At 35.5% G+C, this 10662-nt stretch overlaps 1 protein-coding gene across 1 annotated transcript in view; it reads right to left on the minus strand.

Annotated features, from left to right (window-relative positions):
* The window catches only part of LOC117340002, a 62492-nt gene extending 53077 nt beyond the window's left edge, over nt 1–9415 (minus strand). Inside the window, exon 1 of the mRNA XM_033901744.1 lies at nt 9280–9415. The gene's annotated coding sequence lies outside the window, so the exon portion shown is untranslated. The remainder of the gene's footprint in view (nt 1–9279) is intronic.
* Between the last annotated feature and the right edge of the window lie 1247 nt (nt 9416–10662).

A 10662-nucleotide genomic window follows, 5' to 3' on the forward strand; every position in this document is an offset into this window, starting at 1 on the left:
ATGTAAAACCCCCATGTACTAAATTGTATGTGCAGTTAGCTAACAAGGGGAGATAATAAGTAAATCATCAATTCTTACATTATATATACACAAGATTCCAATATACATGTATTTTGTTCTTGCCTTTGACCTTTAAAAGATGTATCTACCACTTCCAGATATTGACTTAGTTTTCCTGTTTATAACTTACAACACCGAAGTGAAGTAGCTCAACTGGACCGTATAATGAGATCGTACTACATGTGTGGTAAGCCAGTGGTAGATGTCGACATTACACACCAAGCTGTACAGAGGTGTAGTACTGTACAGACACTCGATCTGCTTTACTTACAGCTGAATTATTTACAGCATTTTGCTATACAGAATTTCAGCAACATATTCCAATATTCACACAGGATATATTCGTTATATATTCAGGAAATAATGAAAGTATTATCAGATTTCTGTGAAATATCTACAATTTTAAAGCAATTTATTGTAGTCCAGGCGTATGTTCTTCAATCATCACAAAGAATATGTGAATGACCTAGTTATGAATACAGATCCACTTGACATTTGCATATTATGGCATTTTTGATACATTACCTCAGGTTTTGAAAAAAGATCATTGTTCATCTACTGGCAGTGAAGGGAGAAATAAATTGGCTTTGTATATTGTTCATGTAAAACTGACTGTCTAGTCTTACTTCAATTTGCTGACATTTGCAGCCAAAAAGATTTAATCTCAACTTTTTCTCATTTTCAGGTAATTACTTGCTGTTCATGTTTTTAAGACTTTCATCACAGTCACATAAAAAACACACTGGATGTTAAGCAGAGGCAGTCGATAATCCAGTCATTTTCCTTACCAGCCAGGAGTGAAATGTTTGAGAGCAAGATTAAAGTGGAACTGAACTGGGCTGAATAGTTATGGTTCAATCAGATGAAATGGCAATAAGAGTACCAATTCAAGAGTTCAGAGGTCCCTGATGAAATGGCTATAGATTACCAATCCAAGAGTACAGAGGTCCCTGATGAAATGACTAGATTGCCAATCCAAGAGTACAGAGGTCCCTGATGAAATGGCTATAGATCTGGAGTACCAATTCAAGAGTACAGAGGTCCCTGATGAAATGGCTAGAGTACCAATCCAAGAGTTCAGAGGTCCCTGATGACATGGCTATAGATTACCAATCCAAGAGTTCAGAGGTCCCTGATGAAATGGCTATAGATTACCAATCCAAGAGTACAGAGGTCCCTGATGACATGGCTATAGAGTACCAATCCAAGAGTTCAGAGGTCCCTGATGAAATGGCTAGAGTACCAATCCAAGAGTTCAGAGGTCCCTGATGAAATGGATATAGATCTGGAGTACCAATCCAAGAGTTCAGAGGTCCCTGATGAAATGGCTAGAGTACCCATCCAAGAGTTCAGAGGTCCCTGATGAAATGGCTAGAGTACCAATCCAAGAGTTCAGAGGTCCCTGATGAAATGGATATAGATCTGGAGTACCAATCCAAGAGTACAGAGGTCCCTGATGAAATGGCTAGAGTACCAATCCAAGAGTTCAGAGGTCCCTGATGAAATGGCTATAGATCTGGAGTACCAATTCAAGAGTACAGAGGTCCCTGATGACATGGCTATAGAGTACCAATCCAAGAGTTCAGAGGTCCCTGATGAAATGTCTATAGATCTGGAGTACCAATCCAAGAGTTCAGAGGTCCCTGTTCAGAGTCCTGGTTTGGTTGTTGCATTTTCTCCTTTTACATTTTGTGCCCAACTAAATACCTACAGAAGACGGCATAGGGTCTTATGTGTGTCGTGGCCATGGGAGTCTAGGATCTAATTGTTAAAAGGACGAGGAAGGTAGCAGAACTGGACTGAGCATACAATAGAGGTCCGGGTTCCAATCCTGGTGTGGTCATTGTATTTTTTCACTCTCTCTGTTACAGCCTGTATGAAGTTAAACACCCTGTAAATTACTAAATTATGGGTTGTACTTATTCTGATTAAACCTGCTAAAGTCTAGTGTAAGTGTCTAAGTGTCTGGTGACAAGTAGTTTTTGAGTTCGGGCAAGTGAAAAATGTTGGTGTACTTGCCCTGGGCAGATGAATTATTGTAGTGGAATTGGAAATATTGAAATATATTATAAACATAACAATTAGCTATTGAAACTACTTTATTTTCGTGTTTGAAATGAAAATTCCGAAGCCGATGAAACTAGGTCGCCAGAGGCACATTCAGTTCAAAGACATTTTAAGGGCATTTACGCTGATGAAAATAATAGAAACTGCATCTGAAGTATGAAATAGGGATGGAAAGAGTTAACTTACTGCAATCTATGCCTAAATGTTCCTATAAGACAGCAGCAAAAAGTTTTAACATGTGAAAACGATCTTTGTTTATGTTTGCTGGAAGTACAATTTGGCAACTAATAATGAAGGCGGAATCTGGACCTAAAGTTCCGGAATTGAAAAAAAATTAAGAAAAACTGTAAAATTTGAATACTTATGGTTCACAATTAATTATAAAAATAATTCTTTTAATTTTAGATGAATATTTTTGAAGAAATAAAATACTGAGTGATTGTATTTCTAAATTGTGATTGAAAAACTCTGTTAATTAACACTCATACGATTCAAAATATTCCTTTTTGTATCACATATTGGGGCAAGTAAAAATTATGATCAGGCAAGTGGATTTTTGGGCTCTACTTGCCCAGGGCAAGTGGTGTGAAAAATATTTTTACATCCCTGCCCTAACTACAAACTAAATCACCAACATGTCAAGCCAGTTACACCCTAACTACAAACTAAACCACCAACATGTCAAGCCAGTAAGTAGTGTGAAGAGGACACTTCCTGTTGTGATTTGACCAGATGATAGAGTGTTGCTACTAATTTATAACTGCCAAGGTCCCATGCATGTGTGCCTATATGATCACATTGTCATACAGGACCTCATAAGGACATTTAATCTCCCACTAAAGTTTACATTTATCTGACAGTTCAAACACCCCGGCTAATCTGTACAAGCCTCAATCGGGCATGTTTACATCCGATGTGTGCCACAAATGTACAGTAATATGGCTTCTTTTCTAGTCTACTTCATTGTTTTGATAATAAAAACTAAAGTTACAGCTTTTATGCTGACGTATCCTGCAATAAAATACCTTCTCAATCACCTTTTAGATATAAATATCTGACAGAATATGTATCGGCTAGTATCCACTGTTAGAATCCATCAAATCTAGCAGGAGTTGCTTCAAATCTAAAAACCACCTTGGTAATGCTGTTCCATCCACTCTCCCATTGTTATAACCACCTTTGTAATGCTGTTCTATCCACTCTCCCATTGTTATAACCACCTTTGTAATGCTGTTCTATCCACTCTCCCATTGTTATAACTACCTTTGTAATGCTGTTCTATCCACTCTCCCATTGTTATATAACTGCAGAATTAGGGATATAACATGCAAATCGAAAGAGCACCTGTTGAAAAACAAGCAGAACTTCCATTTAAATCTCGTGATCAGCTGACTTCTGTTTCAATGACCTGTTTCCTATTAATTGGCATCAACAGTTACAAAATCTAAGACCTTGGTTGATTTATAAGACCGATTAAATTAGAAAGTCTGTTTTTATATGGACATCAGGAGATTGATTATTATTGGAAGATTTTTTCTGATATCTACACCTTAGTGGATCCACTGGTAAGGGATCTTCATAAGCTGTTAATGCTAGACCTTGTTTGTCTTGTATGGAATTAAAACTTGCTTGCTATAGACAGCAGTTGAGACTGGTTTTAACAACTCTTCATTAACACACTAAATTTCATTTAAAGGTTCTTTAGGTTTCAGGTGATTGCTACAAACTTTGATGTATTTATTATTATAGATCTGAATCAACTGAAAAGTTTACAAGAAATTTTACATTTTTGAAGACAAAACTTTTTTCAAAATAGTTTACATTATCATCATCATCATTATAAAAAGAATGTTTAGTATCATGGATTTCACCATCAAAATCTGCAAGGCATTGAGCTTGAGATAATTTAGGGCTGCCAAAATCATTTTATGTAAAACTGATATTGAGATGTTAGGCATTTAAACTTTCAAAATGAAAGCTTGCAAATTCAGCAAAACATATCCCACAATGCAATATGACCACTATATTCTGGAACTGATCCAGTTATCATTCTGATGCACTGCAGAGGAAAGACTATGGAACAAGATGTGAAAGAACTTAACACACAATATTTTGATTTAATAAATATAAATAAAATATAATTTTCATGGAATTTCATTTAATTAAAAAAAAAATACTTCGCAATTATATATACACAAACTTTGTTTTATTTCAAAATTTGTAATGTGTATTTACCAGGGTAGTTTATAAACAGGAATGTTGAAATATTACTGTCTTGCAAATTGCTGTATGCTGACAATGTGATATCAGGGATTTCACCTGTCAGACACAAGACAAATCAATAAAGCCACACTAACCCGATCATGCACTATATATCATTTGTAACATCATCAATTAAGACCAAAACAAATCATTAGAATGAGAAATTTATACTATAGACATGAATTCAAAGTTCCCAATCCTATATTTTTTACTATCTTCCAGTTTATTTTCGTACATGTACACCAGATCACCTAATATGTACGTCAGAGGTGAAGGACACATATTGGAAGAAAAACATTCTCATTTCCACTCCTACATTGTTTTGCAGTTGAAATCATGACTGGTGATGAAAACTGGCCAAGAGTCTGCAGAATAAATCCTACCTTCTGACACATTTCCCCTTCTCCCATCACCACAAATTACATCAACCACAAGGTATGACGCTATAGAGGTGTAATATTTCAGAAAAATATCCAACAAAAAAATTGTTGCCAAATAACCGAAGCGATGTAAATGCTTTTTCAACTTCAAGCTTTGAATTATATATTGACTATCCATATTTAATTCTTATCTTTTGACTGTGAGCTGTATATCAATCCTCAAAATTGTAGCTCAAGGATTTTTACATAGCACACTAGTAGTGCACACTCATCATAAATTATTAATACTGTAAAAAAACACCTGTATTTAAAGCAGCTGGCATATTGGACGATTCTCCTATGACCATGTATCCATGACAACTGATCGTCATGGCTGAACAAATCTTCAGAATGCATGTAAGATTGTTCAGATAACATAATCGATAAAAAACACATTTAGTGATTTTTACAGCAGACTTTGATACAGGCTGTCGGTTAGCAAGATACCAAGATCAGGCCATCCAGTCAACCCTTGATGTTTGTAGCCACTTCAGAAGTCAAAATTGATTACATATGTCAAATAGATATGTCTCTTCAATCCAAAGAATTGACTGTATGATTTCTGGGAGTCAAAAACAAACTCTCAATGGTCTACTTGAAACCCTGCAAGATACCTGCATATGTATATATACCAACACCTCCACAGTCTGGAATCTGTGTCTTAAATATACAACATTTGTGCAAAATCAATGACATCATCCATAAAAGTTCCCATAACAGTGCACATCCATGGTGACCCACCATCACAGATGGTCGGACATACGCAGGAGATACTTTCACCTACTCACATAAATATTTATAAACAATTTTGTATAAGGATAAAATGGCTGACAATCATAAAAGCATCTACCCAAATAATGTCAATACTTAGGGCAGTAGGCCCTTGTATTTGACAAGCTTGTCCAGTTAAAACATTTTTTGAGATAAGGTATGACTTAATTAAGGATGTGGATATTTATGCAGGAGGGGGTAGATGGGGGGAGCGACAAAAATGTTGCTTTTTAGTGGAAACATCAGGATTTAAACCATATAACTTTCTACATATTTGTTCACAATTGGAAAAAGAAATGAAAATATCTTATACTATAGCAAGATATTTTCAGTTTCCTCCCATATTATACACATATTTCTCTGCACAGATTTATAAAATACACATTGTAGTCACAAAACCACACACTAGAGTCACTTGTCCACTTTAACTTGTAAGGATAGTTGGTTCCGCACCAGACAGCTAATATTATATAACTTTAAACAATGTTGACGTTATTAACTGTTCGGTTGAGACTTCTATAAGCGTACGTCATATCCCTAACATCAGATGTTCCTGGTAAACACACTTTACATTTACAGGTATTCACCATACGACACAATTATCATCATACAAACAATACACACACATACACCTGTATGTTTGAATTAATACAAACTCGTCATTATAGCAGTACATTGCCATAGTAGTTTGATGTTGAAATGTAGATATATAATAGATTCTTTACTTAGTTTTTGTCAACTAAAACAGCTAACACAAGAGTTCCAAGCTTACGATGACTGCTTAATGAAGTGTCTACTGAGGACAACTTCTTCCATATCATAAGAACTCAATATTATAAACCACCGTTGGATTAAGATATTGGCCTATTGACGATGGAGATATGGGTTTTGAAACCAAAAGACTCAATAAAGCTTGTATTCAATCCATTTGCCAATCCCAATGTCCCTGAACTGATCCCCGAGATGAATGCTTAATCAGAAGCTATAACAGCATCATTATTTATGGAAATTCTAAACCTCTTCCTGGATCAACAGAATCCTGCTATCTTATCTTTGCTATCGTTTAATCTATTTTTTTCATCCAAATCTTTGAATACTGAAACAAACTTGCAAAATAAGACCATTTCAGACCTGTCAGTGCATTCACTAAATATTGTTGCAAGACTTTAGTCAGGAGGAATTTTAAAATGAGTTTACCTAATCCATCCTGTCTTTTTAATGATAATTAATTGGTGAACATATGACATGATGAGCATGGTGTAAGAATGCTGCCTTGTATCTACAGTATTTCCACTCAGACACACAGTGATCCTGGATTTCCCTTTACCTGTCGTTGACTATGGCAGTACTATTTACAATACACATACTTAAGGTCACAGCCTCACACAGGTATGTCTATAGTCTAGACAGTGTTACTTGTACACGTACATACTTAATGAATGATGTAGTACATGCATGTCATTGGAGTATGTACTAGTGTATAGTATAGTAATTTGTTCCTTCAATTATCTACTGTGATTAATTAGCATTATAGTAGCTGTACTTTTTAAGAATAAATCTTGACGTCTAACTTATTATGTACTAAATGCAAAGTCATCTTACAAATTGTAATATGAACTGCATTGTGACAATGAAGTTCAATTTCTAATTGAAGTCCATGGTTAAAATCATGTATCCACACGATGCAGGACAGCTGAGAAATGTTTTAAGTCAGATGTGAACACTGTCATATATATGTATCTATTTCATGTATTCTGGATCCTCATATTTATTCAAAATTCTAATTAGCATACTATAATCTAGATACCAAAGTCATATACTTAAAACACTTATAAATATAGATAAGCCCAAAACTGCATTTATAATTTAAGTAAAATTGCTATTGCTTATTAGATTAATTTCTAAGTAATTGAAAATTAACCTGTATACATTTATACCAATACTTTACTATAGTTCATAAACATTGTATACATATTAAATGTAGTGTTGATTACAACACATACAAAGTTATACATTGTATAAAGTGTGTACAAAGTATGTTTTAGGCTTCAATACACGACTTGCATTACGTCATTTGATTAGTAATAGGTACATAATGGGTACGAGTGATGTATCGGATATATCACACGAGTGCGTAGCACGAGTGTGATATATGCGATACGTCACGAGTACCCATTTTGTATCTGTTTTATCCAATGACAGCCGAGGTTTTGTCACCCACGTGCCTAGGGGTGGGGCTATAAAATTGATCAGAACCTGTCACTGTGATATGTTTCCCGCCAATTTCTGACATGTTTTGTTGTCTGTCACAGTAGCCCATTTATTTCTAGTGAGACTGTCAACCATGACGGATCAGGTACTGATCACTGATGTCGATGTGTTCACTGACCTCGACGATATAACATTATCACAGGCCGTAGACAAGTATGAGTATGAACTGGAAGATAGTGACACGGTAGCTACTGACATTGGATTATTTGATACCAAGGAATTAACTCAACCAATTGGTGTAAATAAACTGAATGGTAATGTGAAAAACATGTGAAAGACTGCAGGATTCGAGGGAAATTACACAAACCGCTCCGGAAAGAGGACCTGCGCTACTTCCCTTTACCAAGCAGGTAAGTCTAAAATCATATCGTTTGAACAAATTGTGAAATGAAATATTTTTCGTAAATTTCGACGTTGACAATGTCACAAAATCCTTTCAAAATCTGTGAAATTATTTAAATACATCGATGAATCGGTTAATCGGTATTTTTAGCCAAGCGTCCTGTTATCATTTTCATCACTATTTTGTTTATGATAGGATTTTTGTGCAACGAAAGTATATTGTTACATTTGGCGTAATCTGTATAACCATTTTTTTTAAATGACTGAAATTTTATAATATGTATCATGTAATGTATGCGGTTTTTTACTGATCTGTTAAAAATATATATTCTACTTAATAAAATATGAACAGGATTTTATATTCTGTTTTGTCAGGTTTTGATGAACAACTCATTATGGACAGAACGGTACATCGCAGCAGGGCTGTACGTGCATACAAGGTGAAGAAAGAAGACAGAAAAAATTTAAACGGCACTCGTATTTCATTAAATTTTGTTTGAAATTCATTTCCTGTCTTTGTTCGATCATTTGTCACGCCTACATTTGAAATTGGCCCCGCCTCAAGACTGAGGCATGGACCAATCAGAAATGCCATGTGATATTTCAGATATCACATATGTGATATTTGAAATATCACATAGTATGCAATATATCGCCAACAAAAGATCAAAGAAAAACCGAGGCGTCATTGGATAAATTAAATTAATTAAACACATCTCTGAATTAACGTGTGAAATGTCACGCAGCAAGCATTGAACGCTCGAGTATAAATAAATAATCGATTTCAAAACAATTAAGCAAATCCTAGCGGATTAGTTTCCGTCCCCCGTGTATAGACAAATGTTGTGTCGAACATTCTGACCTCACCCGACACCCCTGATTCGATCTGAACGCTAACCCAATCAGGCTGTGCCAAAAATGGTCAATCAACCAGTGAAATGAAATAGGAAACCGGAATTAGAAAATACTTCCGAATAATGCCGGTAGCTTCAGATCGCCTGCAACCGGTGCCGACTTGGAATAATACGTGAAATACCCCACTTCTGGTGTGATATATAACTTAGAGGCTTGTGGAGGGATCACTTACCTTCTTATGCACCCGTGACAACGTTTGTAAATAAGTGGGTTGGGTCCTTCTGCCTTCGGGATGGAAACTGTTTTGATGGACGCTTCGCCGGGCCCGTCTGTGCTACATGCGCACTCCGTCGAAAAACTCACCGAATGCCAGACGAATGACCCATATACAAAGGGAGACAATTCGTTGTTGTTTGAAGTAGTTACGACAGGTGGTGAATCACGTTGTTCAAAGTTACATATCATCTCCTTATAAATATCTAGAATATTTAAGTATTTTTCCTGTGCTTTCTCGTTCTTTTCATATATATACATTATGACTCTGGAGGGACCTCGTTACCGATCATTTAATTAAATGGTCAGAAAACGAAGAGCGCGTCCCAGGAATTCCTACACGTATTGGTCAGAATTATATGCCCAGCCAATATTTTTTATTACGTGTATAAAAGTAACTAACACAGAGGAAATAAATCGGATCATAAGGTTAACCTATGGAAACTTGATATGATCTCGGTTTTTTATCTGTTTAATATTCATTATCGAAACTTGGATGCCTATAGCTTGTGTCATCACAAATAGTACAATGGAAATTAGAATGTACCGATAATGAAGATAATCAACTCACGATCTATTTTTCCGTTTAGACCAGAGAAAAACATTCAATTTTGAACTTCAACCTGACATTTTACGGTTTCATAATTCCAATTAAGTGTTGGTATTAACAATTTTGATGAATGACATTAAAATAAGAATTTATTGGTACTAATAACACCAGAGACCTATATACTAAATTAATATAGGTCTCTGATAACACGAATAATTGATGTAAATAACTTGACTTATTTTCAAATTGGTATTGATTAAATCAGTGAAATTAAGTTACGCAGTGTTTTAAGAGAATTGTGTATCAATTATACAAATGATCGATGCTGAAATTATATTTATATTGGTTCCGGTATTTATCGTGAATTGTCTTCAAATCAGTTCAGGAAAGTCGGCTAAATAAAAAAATAACTAAAGAAAAAGTAAAAGAAATACCTATGATAAATCATAACGAAAAAAACTTATATATGCAAGATAACAAGAATCTTCTTAAGCACTTTCAAGAGAATTCCTGTGCGTATGTAAGAAACTCAGCAAGTGTTACTGTTGATAGCCAGGACCAATAACCAATCTAATTAAAATCAGACTTGTAATTACCTCTTCTCGCGGTGGCCGAGTGGTTAAGGTGTCCCGACACTTTAACACTAGCCCTCCACCTCTGGGTTGCGAGTTCGAAACCTACGTGGGGCGGTTGCCAGGTACTGACCGTAGGTCGGTGGTTTTTCTCCGGGTACTCCGGCTTTCCTCCACTTTTAAAACCTGGTACGTCCTTAAATGACCCTGGCTGTTAATA

Source organism: Pecten maximus, chromosome 12 (genome assembly GCF_902652985.1).
Source record: "Pecten maximus chromosome 12, xPecMax1.1, whole genome shotgun sequence".
NCBI classification, from domain to species: Eukaryota; Metazoa; Mollusca; class Bivalvia; order Pectinida; family Pectinidae; genus Pecten; species Pecten maximus.